The 23,362-nt window shown below is 41.7% G+C and overlaps 1 protein-coding gene across 1 annotated transcript in view; it reads right to left on the bottom strand.

The window, feature by feature from the left end:
- lrrc3 (leucine rich repeat containing 3) overlaps positions 1 to 12,959 on the bottom strand; it is a 42,807-nt gene extending 29,848 nt beyond the window's left edge. Inside the window, exon 1 of the mRNA XM_063050011.1 lies at positions 12,822 to 12,959. The gene's annotated coding sequence lies outside the window, so the exon portion shown is untranslated. The remainder of the gene's footprint in view (positions 1 to 12,821) is intronic.
- Between the last annotated feature and the right edge of the window lie 10,403 nt (positions 12,960 to 23,362).

Below are 23,362 nucleotides of genomic sequence, written 5' to 3' on the forward strand. Positions count from 1 at the left end.
GGGGCCTTCTGAAAGTCCAAATATACAACACCCAATGCATCCCCTTTATCTATCCTACTTTGAATCTCCTCAAAGAATTCCAACAGGTTTGTCAGGCAAGATTTTCCCATAAGGAAACCATGCTGATTTAGTCGTGTCTTGCCCTGTGTCACCAAGTACTCCATAACCTCATTCTTAACAATTGACCCCAACATCTTCCCAAGCACTGAGGTCAAGCTAACTGGTCTATAATTTCTGTTTTGATTTCTCCCTCCTTTCTTAAAGAGTGATGTGACATTTGCAATTTTCCAGTTCTCTGGAACCATGCCAGAGTGCGATGAGTCTTGGTCAGGCACACTGCTAATGTCTTCCACAGTGAAGACTGATGCAAAATACTCATTTAGCCCATCTACCATCTCTTTGTCCCCTGTTATCTCTCTGGCCTCATTTACTACAGGTCCTATATCACTCTCATCTGTCTTTTATTTTTTAAATACTTGAAAAATCTTTTTCTACCCACCTTCATATTGTTTGCTGGCTTGCTTTCATATTTCATCTTTTCCCTCCTAATGATTCTTTTAGTTGTTTTCTGTAGGTTTCTAAAAGCTTCCCAATCCGCTGTCTTCCCACTAGATTTTGCTTTGTTGTATGCCCTCTCTTTTGCTTTTACATTTACTTTGATTTCCCTTGTTAGCCACGGTTGTACTATTTTGCCATCTGAGTATTTCTTTGTTTTTGGAATACATCTATTCTCATTTTTTTCCCAGAAACTCAAGCCATTGCTGTTCTGCTGTCATCACTGCCAGCGTCTCTTTCCAAGAATAGCCATTGACAATGGTTGCTCCATATTTGAGTAATTTCTAATGAGTTTCTCAATGATTGTGACCTAGATCTATTCCCCTCCCCACCCCCAACAATCTTCTCAATCTGGTGATATCTTTTAATATTGACTTGCACGTCTTGTCCACTATTGTTTGGGTTTATGAAACTGAACTGGCCCACTTTGCTGTCGCCAATGGTAGATGAAGAAAGGGATGCAACAACTTCTTTTCTAGGTCCTTACCGTTACCCCTAAGATCAGTCCATTGTTACATCATCTCCCATCCATGCATAGCAACATTGTCTGAACACATGGCTTTGGTTTCTATGTACACGCAGGCATTATCCTGCTTCATCTCACCGTCAGCTCCTGTGACCTCTCTACTCTTTCAATGTTGTTATACTGCTTGTCACAGGCACAGCACTAGCAAGAAGTTTCTTCAAGAAAATATTGTGCATCCCAAAGCCACTATCTTTGGTTCCCCATCACAAGCTCAATTTCTGAGCTGTTGATTCCTCCCCTGTCCCTGGCAACAGACTGGAACAGACCTGGATTTTCCACAACCTTGATACCATTTCTGACCATGAGATGAGCGCCAGGACTAAAACCACAACTATTTCTACCTATTACAGACAGAGCCCAGACTTATCTCATCTGCCCCTGGAACCAAACATCCATGCCCTTGTTATGTCCAGACTTCACCCTTCCAATGCTGCCCTGACATTGGTTTACCCTCTGTAAAAGATGGTCTAACCAAAACTTTGCAGCAGTGTCCCATTCATCCACCACCTATTCAGAAATAGATAGAAGTGCAGTTAGTGTTAATGAAGAATCTATGGAAGATAAGATCTATGGAAGGAAATAGATATTTGACATTTTGGGCCAAAACCCTTCATCAGGAGATGCCCAGAGAATGTGTTCTACCAGTCAGTGAAATCATAGTGCATCAAATCTTCCCTGTTGCTCCCTTGCTATCTCCCATAACCCATGGTTTCTTTGTAACTCAAATCTATCAAATGCATAGCTCTCTGAGGTGCAGAATTCCAGTGATCCATCACCGTTTAGAGAAAGCAAATTCCTCAACTGCCTGAAATGAGTGATTCTGTGTTATAAAACAAACAATGATGTCTCCTCTTCTCCCCCTCCCCCAAAGTTCTAAATAATCCCCACTAAGGGAAATCCCCTCTTGGTAACCACCTGGTCAAAGCTCTGTAAGAACCTTGCCTCTTATGTATGTCAAAGTGACAATAAATTTAATTTGAAAAGTACATGTATATCACCATATACTACCCTGTGATTCACTTTCTTGTGGACATGCACAGGAGATTAGTGTGCAAACTTAAAGCACACGGTATTGGGGGTAAGGTATTGATGTGGATAGAGAATTCGTTGGCAGACAGGAAGCAAAGAGTGGGAATAAACGGGACCTTTTCAGAATGGCAGGCAGTGACTAGTGGGGTACCGCAAGGCTCAGTGCTGGGACCCCAGTTGTTTACAATATATATTAATGACTTAGACGAGGGAATTAAATGCAGCATCTCCAAGTTTGCGGATGACACGAGGCTGGGCGGCAATCTTAGCTGTGAGGAGGATGTTAAGAGGATGCAGGGTGACTTGGATAGGTTAGGTGAGTGGGCAAATTCATGGCAGATGCAATTTAATGTGGATAAATGTGAAGTTATCCACTTTGGTGGCAAAAACAGGAAAACAGATTATTATCTGAATGGTGGCCAATTAGGAAAAGGGAAGGTGCAATGAGACCTGGGTGTCATTATACAGCAGTCATTGAAAGTGGACATGCAGGTACAGCAGGCGGTGAAAAAGGCGAATGGTATGCTGGCATTTATAGCGAGAGGATTCGAGTACAGGAGCAGGGAGGTACTACTGCAGTTGTACAAGGCCTTGGTGAGACCACACCTGGAGTATTGTGTGCAGTTTTGGTCCCCTAATCTGAGGAAAGACATCCTTGCCATAGAGGGAGTACAAAGGAGGTTCACCAGATTGATTCCTGGGATGGCAGGACTTTCATATGATGAAAGACTGGATGAACTAGGCTTATACTCGTTGGAATTTAGAAGATTGAGGGGGGATCTGTTTGAAACGTATAAAATCCTAAAGGGATTGGACAGGCTAGATGCAGGAAGATTGTTCCCGATGTTGGGGAAGTCCAGAACAAGGGGTCACAGTTTGAGGATAAAGGGGAAGCCTTTTAGGACCGAGATTAGGAAAAACTTCTTCACACAGATCAGGGGGTATGGAGGGAAGGCTGGTACAGGGTTTTGAGTTGGATGATCAGCCATGATCATACTGAATGGCGGTGCAGGCTCGAAGGGCCGAATGGCCTACTCCTGCACCTATTTTCAATGTTTCTATGTTTCTATGAAGCAGGGAGTCTACAGAAGGATTTAGACAGATTAGAAGAATGGGCAAAGTAGCAGCAGATGAAATACAATGTATGGCCATGCACTTTGGTAGAAGGAGTAAAGGTCTACACTATTTTTAAACAGGGAGTGAATTCAGAAATCAAATGTGCAAAGGGAATCTTTATACAGGATTCCCTGGAGATTAACTTGCAGGTTGAGTCAGTAAGGCAAATGCAATGTTAGCATTCATTTCAACAAGAATTGAACATGAAAGCAAGGATGTAATTCTGAGGCTTTATAAGGCACTGGTCAGACCACATTTGGAGTATTGTTCCACATCCCATTCCCATTCTGACATGTCTATCCACGGCCTCCTCTACTGTAAAGATGAAGCCACACTCAGGTTGGAGGAACAACACCTTATATTCCATCTGGGTAGCCTCCAACCTGATGGCATGAACATCGACTTCTCTAACTTCCGCTAAGGCCCCACCTCCCCTTCGTACCCCATCTGTTACTCATTTTTATGCACCCATTCTTTCTCTCACTCTCCTTTTTCTCCCTCTGTCCCTCTGAATATACCTCTTGCCCATCCTCTGGGTCACCCCCCCCCCCGTCTTTCTTCCCGGACCTCCTGTCCCATGATCCTCTCATATCCCCTATTGCCTATCACCTGTCCAGCTCTCGGCTCTATCCCTCCCCCTCCTGTCTTCTTCTATCATTTTGCATCTCCCCCTCCCCCTCCAGCTTTCAAATCCCTTACTCACTCTTCCTTCAGTTAGTCCTGACGAAGGGTCTCGGCCTGAAACGTCGACTGCGCCTCTTCCTATAGATGCTGCTTGGCCTGCTGCGTTCACCAGCAACTTTGATGTATGTTGCTTGAATTTCCAGCATCTGCAGAATTCCTGTTGTTTTTGGAGTATTGTGTGCAGTTTTGGGCCCCATATCTTAAAAAAAAGTATCGCATTGGAAAGAGTCCAGAGGAGGTTTATGAGAATGATCCTGGAAATGAAAGGTTACTGTATGAGGTGTGCTTGATAGCTCTAGGCTTGTACTTGTTAGAGTTTAGAAGAATGAGGAGGGATCTCCTTGAAACTTACCGAAAGTCGATAGGCCTAGATAGAGTGGTGGTGGAGAGGATGTTTCCAACAGTGGGACCAGAGGGCACAGCCTCAGAATAAAAGGACATCCACAACCTGGTACTCCAGCTGCAGTGCTGTCGACAAAAAAGCCTTGCAGAGTGTGGTTAGGGGAGCAGAGAAGGTTATTGGGGTCTCCCTACCTTCTGTCCAAGACCTCTTTCTGAGTCGATGCCTCCAGAAGACACGGTACATCATTAAAGACCCCTCACATCCTCTCCATGAACTGTTTGTTCTTCTGCCATCAGGCAAACGTTACAGGAGCATCAAAACTAAAACCACAAGGCTACTAAACAGCTTCCTCCTACAGGCAGTCAGACTGCTAAATAGCTGCTCTATCTGACTCTGCTTTGGACACTTTTAACTTGCACTGGACACTTATAACTGATTTTAACTGACATGTGGCTGTTGTGTTTTACTATTTATTGTTATGTTTATTATTTAGTGCTGCGTTTGTTATGTTATGATTGCACTGCCCCTGAGAAATGCTGTCTCATTCTGCCCTGCAGAGCTGATGTATGGTTAGAATGACAATAAAGTTTTTTGAATCTTTGAATCTTGAATCTTTGAGTCTTGAATCTTTAGAACAGAGATGAGGAGGAATTTCTTTAGCCAGAGAGTGGCGAATCTGTGGAATTCATTGCCACAGACAGTTGTGGAGGCCAAGTCAGGGGTATGTTTAAAACGGAGGTTGATAGGTTAGTAAGGACACCAAAGGTTACAGGGAGAAGGCAGAAGAATGAGTTTGGTGGGGGAAATAAATAAAGCCACGATCGAAGGTGGAGAAGACTTGATGGGCCAAATAGCCTAATTCTGCTCCTATGTTTCATGGTTTATTAACTTGGCAACCAATGTTTGAACTCTAGCTAAGCAATGCCTTGGTTTAACAGTTCTTAAGTCCCTGATGAAGAACCACTGAAACATTGCACTGTTTCTATCTCCCTAGACACTAACTAATGGTTATTAACTGGCTTTATTTCAGATTTCCAACATTTGGAGTTATTTTTTGCTTTACAGTCAAAATTCTCATCCTTGTTTTCTAACCTCTCCATAGCCATTATCCTTTTTGTCTCCCTCACCATACAAGGGTATCCACCTTCTTCCAACTCTGATTTCTTCCAATTTAATCTCTACACCATTACTAGCTAAGTTAGTTCTCAGATCCCAGGGTGCTGAACTCTGTAGTTTGTTGTTGAACCTCTCTGATTCTATCTCATTTAGATACGCCTTAACAACCTTCCCCTTTAATCAAGTTTTTGGTCCTCTGAATGAATACATCCATTTGGAGTTTAACATCAATTTTATTTGATAACTCAATGGGAAAGCATCTTGGAAAGTCTTGGTGTATTGAATATAAATTGCTTTTCTTGCACAATCCTGTTAGTCCCAATCCAATTTCAAATGAGAAAATTAAAAAGCAGTGTTTTTCAATGAGTATAGATTCATCAAAAACCCTTAATATCAGCTCAGGATAGGTTCCACTTCAAATTCAGGGAGGTAAGACCAGTTTTCCAACTTTTCCAGTGGAAGTTAAATTCATTTTTGACACGTGAACTTTGTACAGTATTTCTGAAATTGGTTTCCAATGGAAAATTTGTTGCCATAGCGACCTGGTAAAATGGATTGGTTTCACTCCACATTTGATTCACTCCACGTAGCCTGAAGAAATAGCTGGATACAACAAAGGCTGTATTGATGGTGTGGATAGTCAGAGGCTTTTTCCCAGGGCTGAAATGGCTGCCACAAGAGGACACAGGTTTAAGGTGCTTGAGAGTAGGTACAGAGGAGATGTCAGGGGTAGGTTTTTTACACAGAAAGTGGTGAGTGCGTGGAATGGGCTGCCGGCAACGGTAGTGGAGGTGGATACGATAGGGTCTTTTAAGAGACTTTTGGATAGGTACATGGAGCTTAGAAAAATAGAGGGCTATGGGTAACCCTAGTAATTTCTAAGGTAAGGACATGTTTGGCACAACTTTGTGGGCCGAAGGGCCTGTACTGTGCTGTAGGTTTTCTATGTTTCTATGTTTACATTTCCAAACAGTATCTTGGCTGCAGCTGTGGAAGACCTGAGCTCACAACACCATGCAGCTCCAGCTAATCTGTTCCAGAATTGCTTCACTCTGGCATTTTCTTCACAATGTAGAAACTTACTCAGCTGTATCCTTTATTTCACAATAAAGAACAAATCCGCTCTGGCTAATTACTGCCCAATCAGCCTAATTGTCAGCAGTGTTGTCATGCCAATGCCTTGTTTAATTTTGACAAGGCCCATATGGACTGAATGGTTCAGGTGAGAGTGGCTTCCTTTGTCGGGCAGTTACTGTCATCTCAAAGCATTTGGCTAAGCATGGCATCATGGAACCATGGTCAAACCAACTCAACAGGCATCAAGGGGAAAACACTTCATTTGTTGGAGTCATTCGGCACACAACAGAAGGCAGTTGTGGCAATAAGACATAGAATGCAGAGCACTACAGCACAACATGGGCCCTTTGACCCACAATGTTGTGCCAATCTTTTAATCTACTCTAAGATTAATCTAACCTTTCACACCTGCATAGACCTCTATTTTTCTATCATCCGTGTGCTTATCTAAGAGTTCCTTAAGTATCCCTGATGTATCTCTTTGCCCACCAGCCCAGTCAGGGCATTCCGCATATCCATCATGTTCTGTGTAAGAAAACTTACCTCTGACTTCCCTCTAATCACCTTAAAATGATGACTCCTCACATTAGCCATTCCACACTGGGAAGGAGTCTCTGAATATCCATTCGATCTATACCTCTTATCATCTTGTACGCCTCTATCAAGTCACCTTTCATCCTCCTTCACGCCAAAGTAAAAAGTCTTAGCTCACTCAACCTATCCTCATGTCTTTTATCCTCTCTAACCTAGGCAGTGTCCTGGTAAGTCTCTTCTACACTCCCTCTAAAACTTTCACATCCTTCCTACAATATCCCAAGTGTTTTCTTACCTGAGTTTTATAGAGCTGCAACATTACCTCAAGGCTCCTGAGCTTATTCCTCCTACTAATGAAGGTGGCCTTCTTAACCACCCTATCAACCTGTGTAGTAAATTTGAAGGATCCAAGAACATGACCCCAAGATCTCACTGTTGCTCCACACTGCTAAGAATCTTGCCATTAACCTTGTATTTTGCATTCTATCTGTGGTCGTTGGAGATCAATCATCCTGGCCCTTGGACATCATTGTATAAGTTTCTCAAGGCAGTGTCCTAAACCCAACCACTTTCAGTTGCTTCCTCAATGACCTAGAAAAGTCAATAGGCGATGTTCCGTCATGATTGCACAGCATCCAATTTTATTTGTAACTCCGTAGTAAATGAAACTGCCACGCCTGCACACAGTAAAAATTAGACAGTATTTGGACTTGAACTATTAAGTGGCATGTAAATATCAGAGCACAGTAGTGCCAGAAAATTACTATCTGCATTAAGAGAAAATCTAACCACCCACCATAGACATTAGGATTGATAGTCCCTCCAACATCAACTTTGAACCGGAGGTCAACTGGACCATCCATATAAATATCTTGGGTACATCATCATATCAAAAGCTAGGTATCCTGTGGCAAGCCACTCATCTTGTTAAAGCTTTTTCACCATCTATAAGACACAAGCCATAAGGGCGCAAGTATATTCTGTACTTCATTGAAAGTGGCCACACTGGTAACAAGCCTTGCCTTCATTAGATGAGGAAGTGAATGAAAGTTGGGATGTCCTGTCACAGCTGTATAGGATGTTGTTCAGACTGGATCATTGTGTACATTTCTGGTCACCATACTATAGCAGGGATAGGATTGAGCTAGAGGGAATGCAGAAAAGATTCCCAAGAATGTTGTCAGAAATGGAGGGCTTGAGTTATGAGGTGAGACTGCATAAACTGGGACTGTTTTCCCTGGAATGAAGGAGACTGAGAGGTGATCTTATAGAGGTTTATAACATTGTGAGGACATAGATAAGGCGAACGGTCACCTTTTTTTCCCAGGGTAGGGGAGCCTAAACTAGGTTTAAGGTGAGAGGGGAAAGATTTAAAGGTGACTTGAGCAGGTTTTTCACACAAAGGGTGGTGGATCTGTGGAACGAGCTGCCGGAGGAAATGGTAGAGGGAGGTGTAATTGTGGTTTGAAGACACTTGGTTTAGAGGTACTGTCTATGGACTAAATAAATTCATATGGGAAGCACATTGGCTGGCATGAATGATTTGTGCTGAAGCGTCTGTTTCTGTGCTGTATAACTATGACTAAGTCAGGACTGTGATAGTACACTCCCCACTTGTTTGATGAGTGAAACTCTTAACAACTCTCAAGAAGCTTGATATCATCCACGACAAAGCAGCCATCTCCTTTTGCACTTCATTGACCACCGTAAACATCTATGCCCTTCACAAGTTAACCACAGCAACTACACTATGTATCATCTACAAAATACACTGCAGTTATTTACCTGGGCTCTGGCTGCATTTCCTTAAACATGCAAACTCTTCCACCAACACAGGCAAAGGTACGATGTTTCCTACCAACAGATTCCCTCCAGGTCACACATCGTTCTTACTTGGAAGTATATCACCTGTCGCTGGACCTATATCCTGGAACTCCTCCAACGTACCTTCACCAGAAGTATTATACAAAGTCACGGCTAACCATTACTTTCTAAAGGGCAATTAGAAATGGGCTATAGATGCTGGACAAGTGACTTGCAAAATGAATAAAACCAATTTTCCATTGCATATCACAGGTCATCATCAAAGGCTCTTGGCATCAAGGAGAAAAATAAATGCGAGAAAAATGTAGGTTCAGGAAAACAAGCCTTGTAGGATTCTGGAAAGTGCACAGATGGAAATATAGAGTGCAGTGAAGAAGAGTAAAAAGGAAAAGATAAACAATGGAAATAAAATAGACAAGAGGAAAAAGGTGAAGGGAGGACATTAGCATGAGGAAAACCAGATAAAAGAGATGAGAATTGGAAGTGGACAGGAGAATGGTATTTATAAAGCAGCTTAGTAATATGGATGCTGGAAATGCACAAATACTGAAAATAATCAATTGGGCGGGCAACTGCTGTGGGATATGAAGCACATTTAACATTTCAAAGTAAGGACAAAGAGGTTTAAGGTTACTAGATAGTAGTAAAGGGAGAAAATAATAAAAAGGAAGAATTATATTGTGAAAGGCAGATGTGATTAAATGGCTGAAGGGTATGAGGAGCAAGCAAAAAATATTGAAATACTTATCCTCTAAAATCATTGCTCAGATTTGAGTACCAAACATTGAAATGTGTCTTGCCAGAAGGTTTTTCTTGAATTTACCTCGAGCTTCACTGGAGTGGCACATTGAATTGACTTTATTTCTTACATCCTTCACATACAGGAGGAGTAAAAATCTTTATGTTACATCTCCGTCTGAAAGTGCAATGTGCAATTTATAGTAATTTGTAATTAAAAAAACTAGTTGAGCTGAAATTTCACAGCTCCAGTGAGCAAGATTCATTTCTGATCTTCTCTGTTGTCTGTACAGAGTTTGCATGTTCTGGGTTTCCTCTGGGTGCTCTGGTAGACTCCCACGTAACAAATACATGTGGGTTGGTAGGTGACTTGGCCTCTGTAAGTTCCCCTATTTATGGAAGTAAGTTATAGAGGCTGAGGGGAGTTGATGTGAAGACAGGGAAAATAAAATGTTTCTGGTGTAGGTTTAGTGTTTGTAGACTGTCAAGTACATGAGGAGCTGAAGTGCCTGTTTGTATCATTAGACCCTATAAATTTCGATTGGGGTGGTCAGCAAAGCCGTGGCCAAAATGGTCTCCTCCTTGTAAATGAGATTTCAGTTGTGAAGAATACATAAACACACTAGGTAGAAGTTCAAGTTAAATCACTATTTAATGGGGAAAACAATGTTTGGACCCTTGATGGTGGGAAGGGAGGAGTAAAAGAGCAAGTGTTACATCTCCTGTTGTTGTTTAGCCTGGTGCAAATGGAAGGGTTTGCAAATATTAATGGATATTATTGGGCAATAATACACAAGCCTGAATAATGATCTACAGAATAAGAGTTCAAATCCCTTTTGAGAGTTCTGTTGGGTAAATCTGGAAACATGGTATCAGTGATCATGAAACTGCAGGCTGTTGCAGGCTTACAGATGTATTTTTGGGAAGGATTTCCATCAACCTTACCCATTCTATCTTATATATGATTCCACTTCTGGTCATGCGCTGGCGTGGGCTTTCCTTAGAAGGCCTTGCAACAAATAAGGAACTGATCAATAAATACTAGCAGCTTTGCAGTGCAAAAAGAAATGAGAAATGCCTCATCCTATGGCTAAATTAAATAAAGTTGACTGGAAGGAAAAATAAATGTGGTGTCTAGAAAGAAAGGAAAGGTTAGCAGATAGGGTCGTAACAATAGAGAGAAAGTAAGAAGATGGGGGGATTGCAGGAGAAGGTAGAGAAGGTGAGAGAAGATGAGGGTAATGAAAATGATAAAATAAGGAAGAGGAAATGTGGAAGGGCTTTTCTTTTCCATTTCCAAACACACCAGTTTGTTACGGCATCAAACCCAATTTCATTCCATTTCATTCTCCTGCGTTCAAAGCCACCCCCTGGTATGAGATCATTAGAGCCGAGCTTGCAAAAATCATTATATCACGATGTGTTCAGTCTAATTCATGTGCGCAGAGAGTCACAGAGGTCAGAGAAGTCAAGTTCCAATCCATATTCCATTATTCCATTAGTTATCTTAAAGTTATTGATATTAACAGAGTTTAGGTTGATTGATTGGGATGTATCTACCAATGATACAGCAAGTTTAAGAAAAATCTCTGGGTCTCTACATTCAAACAAGTCAAACTGATGGAAAAGTAATCGAAGACAACTTGACTTGGATGAAACAAACAAACTGCCAGGGTTCAAGGGCCATGTCATCCCTTACTGTTAGTGGATAGCACTGTCATATGGGTTAGTGCGTAAGACCTACTAAATACCACACACCGTAGGGAAAATTTTCACATTGAATCTCTTGATTGCTATTAGAGGAGCATAATAAGTACAGAATGAAAGGAGAGCTTCATTGTCCGATCAATCTCAGTGAAAGATGCTATGTCGTTTAATAATTACTTAATTAGAGATGTTTAAAGCTGTGACTGGACTTGATGTATTAAACAAGGGGGAAAAAAAAACAGTTTTCACTGGGTTGGTAACTAAAGGACAGAATTAAGATGACCGAAATAAAAAGCTGAGGGAACACAGAAAGGAATTCTTTCCACATAGTGAATTGTTATGATCTGGAATTTATTACCTGAAAGTGGCAAGTTTCAAAAGGATTTGGAGAAATTCTTGAAAAGGAAGTCTTATAGGATTATGTGATAGACCAGGGTGAGACTAATTGGATAACTCTTTCAAAGAACCGGTGCAGGATCGTTGGACTACATCTACACTCGCCATGCCATTCCATTGTTCTATAAAGAGGTAAGAAAATAGCATAATGACTGATGCTGAAATTTATAGATGAAAGCTTCGCCTTTGTGTGATATTTCTCTGCCTGCTGTTTTCATGATGAATTATGTTGGTTATTAGTTGCAGCGAAACAATGGGCAGAAAGATATGGGTTGCTAATATCATTTCTAAGCTTCAATTGCCACTAAATGGAATGCATTATTATTCATGCTGCCAGGGGAATGTCCCGGACTGACCATGTACTTATTTGAAGGGGGTGGTGAATAACATCTAGTTATTGTCAATAATCAATCATGAGTTTGGCCACCATGTCGATTAATATAATAGACGGTGCCGCTGGCTGTGATTATTTAGTGATCTCACAGCAATGTCCAAAAGAGGCTGGAAGTGCCAGATACCCACTCTCCCTTCTCACCGCTTACTGTTCAACCTCTCCTGTCTCCATTTACCCACCAGGCTCCCCTAGTCAGCACACTATAAACAACACAGTGAGGCTGTGGGTGCTGGGTACATGGAACAAGGAACATACAAGCACCAGGGATTCCTCCTCCCTTGTATCTGTTCCAGAGTGACAGGGCCAGATGTTAACATCTGTAATGATGTATGTAAGATCAGTCACAAGCACATCGGCAGCCCCAAAGGGGCCATTTATGCACATTAGGAAGCATGCCTGCTTCTAGCTGACAATGAGCATTCTCAGGATGCAGGTACAGCAGCAAGCTCTCCTTTAGAATACAAGCTGACAGATTTTATTCTCCCTTCCACCAAGTCTATGCTCATACCATTGTCATGGATTAAATCTAAAGATCAATTCCATTTAAACAAAAAAAAAACACTGTCCCAGTTGACAAAGTAATTCTTCTCTGTAAACCAGAACTAAATAGCGCAGAATTTAATTTAGGATATAAATAAGTAAACAGGAGATCGCAGTGCAGAAAATCTTGTTAACAGCAACTGTTAACTTGTTCACATTCACAGCAAATAACTGGATAATATAAGCAGTAATATCCAGCATGAAGATTTCCATCTGCTACAATTAGCAGCATGTTACAGTACCTGAATGAGATTCCAGATGCTGCTGTCGAGCTCCACTTCTACTTGTTGCCGCTGTTGGTGTTATTTCAAACCCTGTTTTCTCTTTTGTTCCCTCTTTTCTTCATTCTCACACTCCCTCAGTCAAAGACCTTCACCTGATTGTCCCTTCTCCTCAGCGCCCAGCATTGGACAACCCCTTCTCTCTTCCATCCAATGACAAGGGCCCTCACTCCTGATTGGCATCTCTTTGTGCCACTGAGAGTTAGGAAGCACCTCCGCAGCTTGTATTGTATTAATAAGTGTATTTTATTTGCAGCCTGTCGCATAAATCTCTGTCAGTTGTTTCTGCTCCCCCACCCCCCCACACACACACCCTTCTTGTATCCTGTGATTTGTTTTCTTTTGGTGATACTAAAGGTTATCCATTTCATAGGGACCTGCCAAATAAAACTGCATCATGACCAACTTGTTGGCAAAGCTTCAGGAATAGTAATTGCAATAATTTATTCCTTTTCCCTAAATCAAAGTTAGAAAGCTTTATTGTAAAAATGCAAGGAAGTGCTAACAAAATAATCATGTTATAACATTGAAGGAGAGAGTTCAGCCCGTTGTGTATTGCACGCAGAAAGAGAAATCCAATTTGTTCTACAATCCCTGTTCTTTCTTCATAGCCCCATGAATTTCTAACAGTTAACAAATTTCATTTTTTTCCACCAAATCTCAAATTGATGCCAGAATCCAAAATATAACTTGGAATTGTCTGGCAAATCAATTTTATATATTTTTGCAATAAGTCCACAGCTTAAATTGCCCAGATTATTTTCTTTATGAATTATATTAACAGCAATCAACAAGAAGAACTTGTATAGCAAATAAGAAATGGGCTGCATTTATATTGCTTTTCTTGACCTTGGTACATTTAAAGTCAGGAACTGTTTGAAAATGCAGTTACTATTGTACATACTATTGTATGGATAAACCAGATTATCCATAAAACCATAATACATAGCAGCAGAAGTAGGCCATTCTGCCCATCAAGTCTGCTGCGCCATTCATTTCTGGACTGATCCAGTTCTTCCAGTCATCCCCACTCCCCTGCCTTCTCCCTTTGATGCTCTGGCTAATCAAAAACCCATTTATCTCTGCCTTAAATATACCCAATGACTTGACCTCCGCAGCTGCTCGTGGCAACAAATTCCACAGATTTACCACCTTCTGACCAAAGTAATTTCTCCGCATCTCTGTTCTAAATGGACGTCCTTCAATCCTGAAATCGGCCCTCTTGTCCTAGACTCCCCTATCATGGGAAATAACTTTGCCATATCTAATCTGTTCAGACCTTTTAACATTCGGAATGTTTCTATGAAATCCTCCCTCATTCTCCTGAACTCCAGGGAATATAGCCCAAGAGCTGCCAGAAGTCTCTCATACAGTAACTCTTTCATTCCTGGAATCATTCTCATGAATCTTCTCTGAATCCTCTCCAATGTCAGTATATCCTTTCTAAAATAAAGAGCCCAAAACTGCACACAGCACTCCAAGTGTGGTCTCATGAGTGCCTTATAGACCCTCAAAATCACATCACTGCTCTTATATTCTGTACCTCTAGAAATGAATGCCAAAATTGCATTTGCCTTCTTCACCACCAACTCAACCTGGAGGTTAACCTTTAGGGTATCCTGCACAAGGACTCCCAAGTCCCTTTGTATCTCTGCATTTTGAATTCTCTCCCCATCTAAATAATAGTCTGCCTGTTTATTTCTTCCACTGAAGTGCATGACCATACACTTTCCAACATTGTATTTCATTTGCCACTTCTTTGCCCATTCTCCTAAACTATCTAAGTCTCTCTGCAGGCTCTCTTTTTCCTCAACACCACCCGCTCTTCCACCTATCTTTGTATCATCAGCAAATTTAGTCACAAATCCATTAATCCCATAGTCCAAATCATTGACACACTTTGTAAACAGCAGTGGTCCCAACACTGACCCCTGTGGAACTCCACTGGTAACTGGCAGCCAGCCAGAATAGGATCCCTTTATTCCAACTCTCTGTTTTCCGCCGACTAGCCAATGCTCCACCCATGTTAGTAACTTATCTGTAATTCCATAGGCTCTTATCTAGCTAAGCAGCCTCATGTGTGGCACCTTGTCAAAGGCCTTCTGAAAATCCAAGTACACCACATCTACTACATCTCCTTTGTCTACCCTGCTTGTAATTTCCTCAAAAAATTACAGTAGGTTTGCCAGGCAGGATTTTCCTTTCAGGAAACCATGCTGACTTTGGCCTATCTTGGCACGTGCCTCCAGGTTCTCCATAATCTCATCCTTAACTATCATTTCCAACAACTTCCCAACCACTGACATCAGGCTAACAGGTCTATTGTTATCTTTCTGTTCTCCCACCCTTCTTAAATAGCGGAGTAACATTTGCAGTTTTCCAGTCATCCGGTACAATATCAATTCTTGAAAGATCGTTGTTAATGCCTCCGCAATCTCTCCAGCTACTTTCTTCAGCATGCATTCCATCAGGCCCAGAAGATTTATCCACCCTCAGACCATTAAGCTTCCTGAGCACCTTCTTCGTTGTAATTTTCATTGCACACACTTCGCTTCCCTGACACTCTTGAAAGGTCCTGTATACTGCAGATGTCTTCCACTGTGAAGACTGCTGCAAAATAAGCATTCAGTTCCTTTACCACCTCTGTGTCTCTCATTACAATATCTCCAGCATCATTTTCTAATGGTACTATATCTACCTTCGATTCTCTTTTACCCTTTATGTACTTAAAAAAGCTTTTAGTATCTTCTTTGATATTAGTCGCCAGCTTCCTTTTATAATTCATCTTTTCCTTCCTAATGACCTTCTTAGTTTCCTTCTGCAAGTTTTTAAAAGCTTCCCAATCTTCTATCTTCCCACTAGCTTTGGCCTCCTTGTATGCCCTCTCTTTTGCTTTTACTTTGGCTCTGACTTCACTTGTCAGCCACGTAGTATCCTGCTTCCATTCAAAAATTTCTTCTTATTTGGAATATATCTGTCTTGCACTTCCCTCATTTTTCACAGAAACTCCAGCCATTATGGCTCTGTTGTCCTTCCTGCTAGTATCTCTTTCTAGTCAACTTTGGCCAGTTTCCCTCTCATGCCATTGTAATTTCCTTTATTCCACTGAAATACCAACACATTGGATTTTAGTTTCTCTTTCTCAAATTTCAAAGTGAAATTTTCATCACTGCACCATTGGCAGCTATGCCTTCAAAGGTCAAGGATTAGCATTATTTGTCAATGTATATCAAGACATTGGTGAAATGTATTGCTTTGCATTAGTTACCAACGCATCCTGAGGATTGTGATGGGGGCAGCCTGTAAGAGTCGCTACACTTTAGGTACCAACATAGTATGCCTGTAATTCACTAACTCTAATCATACGTCTTTGGAATCTGGGAGGAAACTTGAGCACACAGAGGAAACCTACGGAGTCTCAGGGAGAACGTACAAACTGCTTATAGACAATGGCAGACTTGAACTCTGATCACTGATCACTGGTGCGGTAAAGCCATTGCACTAATTGCTACACTACTCTTCTGTCCTTTACATGTTCTAAATTCTATAATTCCTTGTAACAGAGATTATAGGAGGAGGAGAATTTTGAGATTCACCCCAACTTCAACCAGCTTTTTTTATGGCTGGATTAAATGCCAGTGATCACACTGATTTTATTATTGAACTGTGTTAAATGTTGGCTGTTGATTTTTACAATATAACTCAAGGATCACCATTAATAGAATTCAAGTCTTGACATGCCATTTCTTTAGATGGCCTACTTTAAGTGAGGTTGAAATAGTCTAAAACATTGAGTCAAATGATATTTACTTAGAACATAGAACATAGAGCTACAGCACAGTACAGGCCCTTCGGCCCATGATATTGTACCAAACATAACCTAGTCTAAGATCAATCTAACCCTGCCCTCCATTGTTGCTCTCTATTTTTCCACCATCCATATGTCTAAGAGATTCTGAAATGTCCATAATGTAATGGACTCTAGCACCAACCCTGGCAGGGAATTCCATGCACCCACCACTCTCTGTATAAAAACTTACCTCTGACATCCCCCATGTACTCTTCCAAAAACCTTTAAAATATGGTATATCTAGTACAAGTATAACACAAAGTCCCAACTCTTGTACTCAACACCCAACCTGAAGAAGGTAAAGGTGCCATATGCCTTCCTCACCACTTTGTCTAGCTGTGTCACCACTTCCAGGGACCTATGTGCTTATACTCTTAGGTCTCCCTATCCTTTAGTGTCCTGTGTGCACACACAGTGGTCACTTTATTAGCTACCTTATAATGCGTGGTTATTTAAGTTACTGTCACTTTCCTGTCAGCTTGAACCTCTCTGGCCATTCCCCTCTGACCTTTCTCATTAACAAGGCATTTTTGCCCACAGACTGCCACTCACTGGATTTTTTTTTTCTTCATGCCCAATAATCTACTAAACTCTAGAGACTATTGGGCATGAAAATCCCAAGAGATCAGCGGATTCTGAATACTGGGACCAAAAATCATTCCACGGTCAAAGTCACTGAGGTCACATTTCTTCCCCATTCTGATGTTTGGTCTGAACCTCATGACCATGTCTGCATGCTTTTATGCATTGAGTTGCTGTCATATGATTGGCTGATTAGATATTTGCATGAATGAGCAGGGTCCAAAGTTCAGTGTAAATTTACTATCAAAGTACATATATGTCCCCATATGCAACCCTGAGATTCATTTTCTTGTGGGCATACTCAATAAATCTATAGAATAATGACCATAACAGAATCAATGAATGACCACCCAACTAGGACATTCAACAAGAGTGCAGAGATAACAAGCTGTATAAATACAAAAAGAAGAAATAATAATAATAAATAGATGAGCAATAAACATTGAGAACATGAGATGAAGAGTCCTTGAAAGTGAGTCCATTGGTTGTGGAAGCATTTCAAAGATGGGGCAAGTGAAGTTGAGTGAATTTATCCCCTTTGATTCAACAGCCTGATGGTTGAGGGGTGATAACTGCTCCTGAACCCGTGGCATGAGTCCTGAGGCTCCTGCACCTTTTTCCTGATGGCAGCAGTGAGAAGAGAACATGGCACAGCAGTGACAATAGAGCATGACCTTGGTGTTGGGGGTCCTTGATGATGGATAATGCTTCCCTGCGACAGAGTTTTCTGTATATATGTTCAGTGATTGGGAGAGCTTTACTTGTGATGGACTGGGCTGAATCCACCACTTTTTGTTGGATTTTTCATTCAAGGGGATTGGTGTTTCCATACCAGGCTGTGATGCAGCCAGTCAATATACTCTCCACAACACATCTGTAGAAGTTTGTCAAAGTTTTAGATGTCATGCAAACTGCAAACTCCTAAGGAAGTAGAGGTGTTGCCATGTTTTTTTTTTCGCAATTGCACTTACAGATGTACAGATGTACCTAATAAAGTGGCCACTGAGTGTACTGAATGTCTCTTCCTGGTTTAACTTTCTATGATGAATCAGTTCACATTTGTCTGAGTTAAATTCCATCTGCCATTTCTTTTCTTACTTTCTCATTTCATATAGATCCTGTGGATAACCTTTATTGCTGCCCACCAATGTTGGTGTCAACCACAAGCTTACTAATTGTGTCACTTCATCCAAACCATTAATATATATACCAAGGGACCCACCACCAATCTCTGCAGCACACCATTGGTCACAGGCTTTCAATGTGAAAAGCAACCCTCCACTACTATCGTCTGACTCCTTCTATCAAGTCAACTTCGCATCCATTTGGCTAGTGCACTCTGGATCCCATGTGATCTCACCTCCCCGAACAGGCTACAATGAGGAATCTTGTTAAAATCCATGTAGAAACATAGAAACATAGAAAATAGGTGCAGGAGTAGGCCATTCGGCCCTTCGAGCCTGCACCGCCATTTATTATGATCATGGCTGATCATCCAACTCAGAACCCCGCCCCAGCCTTCCCTCCATACCCCCTGACCCCTGTAGCCACAAGGGCCATATCTAACTCCCTCTTAAACATAGCCAATGAACTGGCCTCAACAGTTTGCTGTGGCAGAGAATTCCACAGATTCACCACTCTCTGTGTGAAGAGGTTTTTCCTAATCTCGGTCCTAAAAGGCTTCCCCTCTATCCTCAAACTGTGACCCCTCGTTCTGGACTTCCTCAACATCGGGAACAATCTTCCTGCATCTAGCATGTCCAATCCCTTTAGGATCTTATACGTTTCAATCAGATCCCCCCTCAATCTTCTAAATTCCAACGAGTACAAGCCCAGTTCATCCAGTCTTTCTTCATATGAAAGTCCTGCCATCCCAGGAATCAATCTAGTGAACCTTCTTTGTACTCCCTCTCTGGCAAAGATGTCTTTTCTCAGATTAGGGGACCAAAACTGCACACAATACTCCAGGTGTGGTCTCACCAAGGCCTTGTACAACTGCAGTAGTACCTCCCTGCTCCTGTACTCGAATCCTCTCGCTATAAATGCCAGCATACCATTCGCCTTTTTCACCGCCTGCTGTACCTGCATGCCCACTTTCAATGACTGGTGTATAATGACACCCAGGTCTCGTTGCACCTCCCCTTTTCCTAATCGGCCACCATTCAGATAACAATCTGTTTTCCTATTTTTGCCACCAAAGTGGATAACTTCACATTTATCCACATTAAGTTGCATCTGCCATGAGTTTGCCCACTCACCCAACCTATCCAAGTCACCCTGCATCCTCTTAGCATCCTCCTCACTGCTAACACTGCCGCCAAGCTTCGTGTCATCCGCAAACTTGGAGATGCTGCATTTAATTCCCTCATCCAAGTCATTAATATATATTGTAAACAACTGGGGTCCCAGCACTGAGCCTTGCGGTACCCCACTAGTCACCACCTGCCATTCTGAAAAGGTCCCGTTTATTCCCACTCTTTGCTTCCTGTCTGCTAACCAATTCTCCATCCACACCAATACCTTACCCCCAATACCGTGTGCTTTAAGTTTGCACACTAATCTCCTGTGTGGGACCTTGTCAAAAGCCTTTTGAAAATCCAAATATACCACATCCACTGGTTCTCCCCTATCCACTCTACTAGTTACATCCTCAAAAAATTCTATGAGATTCGTCAGACATGATTTTCCTTTCACAAATCCATGCTGACTTTGTCCGATCATTTCTCCGCTTTCCAAATGTGCTGTTATCACATCCTTGATAACTGACTCCAGCAGTTTCCCCACCACCGACGTTAGGCTAACCGGTCTATAATTCCCCGGTTTCTCTCTCCCTCCTTTTTTAAAAATTGGGGTTACATTAGCCACCCTCCAATCCTCAGGAACTAGTCCAGAATCTAATGAGTTTTGAAAAATTATCACTAATGCATCCACTATTTCTTGGGCTACTTCCTTAAGCACTCTAGGATGCAGACCATCTGGCCCTGGGGATTTATCTGCCTTCAATCCCTTCAATTTACCTAACACCACTTCCCTACTAACATGTATTTCACTCAGTTCCTCCATCTCACTGGACCCTCTGTCCCTTACTATTTCTGGAAGATTATTTATGTCCTCCTTAGTGAAGACAGAACCAAAGTAATTATTCAATTGGTCTGCCATGTCCTTGCTCCCCATAATCAATTCACCTGTTTCTGTCTGCAGGGGACCTACATTTGTCTTTACCAGTCTTTTCCTTTTTACATATCTATAAAAGCTTTTACAGTCCGTTTTTATGTTCTCTGCCAGTTTTCTCTCATAATCTTTTTTCCCCTTCCTAATTAAGCCCTTTGTCCTCCTCTGCTGAACTCTGAATTCCTCCCAGTCCTCAGGTGAGCCACTTTCTCTGGCTAATTTGTATGCTACTTCTTTGGAATTGATACTATCCCTAATTTCTCTTGTCAGCCACGGGTGCACTACCTTCCTTGATTTATTCTTTTGCCAAACTGGGATGAACAATTGTTGTAGTTCATCCATGCAACCTATAAATGCTTGCCAATGTAGACAATGTCTGCCAGCCAGCCCTGTCTGGCCACACAGACCTGGAGTACATTTGTAGCTCCCACTTCCCTTAAAGCTATTGGTTTCACTGGAGATTTATTATACTGCTGTGCAACAGGTAAAATAAAAGTACGTTTGAATATATAGAACGTAGAACAATAGAGCAAAAGAACAGGCCCTTCAGCCACTTCTAACTACGGATCCTGAAGAAGGGTCTTAACTTAAGAGGTTGAAAGTCCATTTCCCTGCACAGATTCTGTCTAAACTGCTGAGTTAATCCAACAGCTCCCCTTTTATTCCAGTTTTAACTGATTTCATCTGCCTGCACACGTTCCATGTCCCTCAGTTCTCTGCCTGTTCATTTGCCTGAATGAATGCCTTTTAATCATAATTGTCATATCTACTTTCACCACTTCTCCTGGCAACATGGGTGAAGTTATCCACGCTGATTTAGGAACCTGATGGTTGTAGCGTAGTAACCTGCCTTGTAACTCACCTTAAACTTTCTCGGTCTCACCATGAAAACCTATTTTCACCAATTTTTATGAAATGTGAAAATAACCTAATCAGCCCACCTGTACACACATCCAAGTTATTTATATATATCACAAACAGTAGAGTATTAGTAGAATAACATCCAGGAGTCCAGAAAATCCAACAATCCAGCACCACCATAGACCCAAAGGTATTGGATTATAGGAATAGGAATTGACAGGATAGATGAACCAACGCCAAGATCATTTTTAGGCCCAATATCTCCAACAGCAATGTTTAATGGCAGGCCACATATTCCACATGATCGATGCCAGACTTGGTGCCAGGCACTCTATTCTGAACGCTGTCAGGATGAAAATTTGCCAGGAGCACAGAGAGAAAGCTTCATTGATGCCCTCAAAATACCCTTCAGTAAGTAATATCCCTACCTGCTCCTGAGAGTCGCATTCACTTTGGCGAATGGTGTGAGCATCTCAAGTTGCTTCACTGAGAACACACAGGTTCTATGAGGAAGGAGCACACAGCAACCTCTCCTCTAGGGCAACAAATACCCACTGCCCCACCTGTGGTAGAGTCTGAAGATCCCATGTTGTCGTCTTCAGCCATTTTACAACCTACGACAGTGGAACGGAAGCAAGTCATCCTTGTTCTCAGGGCAACGCCTGAGGAAAAGAAATGCAGCAAGCCATCTGTTCACATTAAGGTCCCATAAAAGGTAATATGACAATGACCAGTTTCTTCTTCTTTAGTGGGGGAAAACTACCAGTCAGGTTAAGTAAGAAATCTCCTTCTCCTGTCCAACTTGTTCTAGGTTCACCCTCCTTAGAGGCTCCAGTTTATGTTTCATCTATAGATCTGACAGTCTTATACTTACTCAGTACTACATTGGTGTCCATGGGGCAGAGCATGAACCCCAAAATCTTCTGACCCAGTTACAAGAGAGCCACGAGCTGTGCCATCCCTGTTTAGCAAAACAATTGGGCAAGGGACTTGCTCTTTTCTAACAATATCTTCGTTTTGACACATGGCTTGAAATTTATCTGCATAGCACACACACACACAAAAAGGCTCTGAGAAAATTGTTAAGGCAGTGTTAACTTATTTCCCCAGGTTTCTGAGTGAATTAATGTAGGATGATAATGCAAGATGGATGAGCTGCTGTGGGAATTTCATCCATCCTAGAATTATGTTGTTTGAATCCAAATCTCCCAAGGAAATGTTAATAGTACTGCAGCACATTCTGTGGGTCTCTTTCCAGCCATATTGCTATGATTGGTTACTGGAAATTTGGATAAGTGCAAGGTATTTGGGAAGACAAATGATGGTAGGACTTTCACAGTAGAGCCCTGGGGATTGTTGTAAAATGGAGGGACTTAGGAGTACATGGTTCCCTGAAAGTGGTGTCACAGGTAGACAGAGAAGGCTTTTGGAACACTAGGCTTCATTAGTCAGGGCAATGAGTATGGGATGTCATGTTGCTATTGTACATGTCAGTTTGGAAAATTGTATTCAGTTTTGGTCACCGTGCTATAGGAAAGATGTCCAAAGTTCAAAGTATAATTTATTATCTGAATACATACATGTCACCACATACAATCCTGAGATTATTTTTCTTGTGGGCATTGTTAGCAAATCTATAGAACAGCAACTGTAAACAGGATCAATGAACAACAAACTGGGCAAATGCAAATATAAATAAATAGCAATAAATAACAAGAGTATGGAATAATAAGATAAAGCCCTTAAACTGAGACCATCAGTTGTGGGAACACCAGAAATAGGAATGAGTGTAGTTATTCCATTTTGTTCAAGCGCCTGATAGTTGGGGGGTAGTAACTGCTCTTGAACCTGGTGGTGTGAGTCCAGAGGCACCTCTACCTTCTACCTGATGGCAGCAGAGAGAAAAGAGCATGGCCTAGGTGGTGAGGATCTTTGATCATGGATGCTGCTTTCCTATGCAATGTTTCATGTAGATGTGCTCAATGGTTGAGAAGGCTTTACCTGTGATGTACTGGGCTGAATCCACTACCTTCTGTAG

This window comes from Mobula hypostoma, chromosome 6, assembly GCF_963921235.1.
Source record: "Mobula hypostoma chromosome 6, sMobHyp1.1, whole genome shotgun sequence".
In the NCBI taxonomy this organism is placed as follows: Eukaryota; Metazoa; Chordata; class Chondrichthyes; order Myliobatiformes; family Myliobatidae; genus Mobula; species Mobula hypostoma.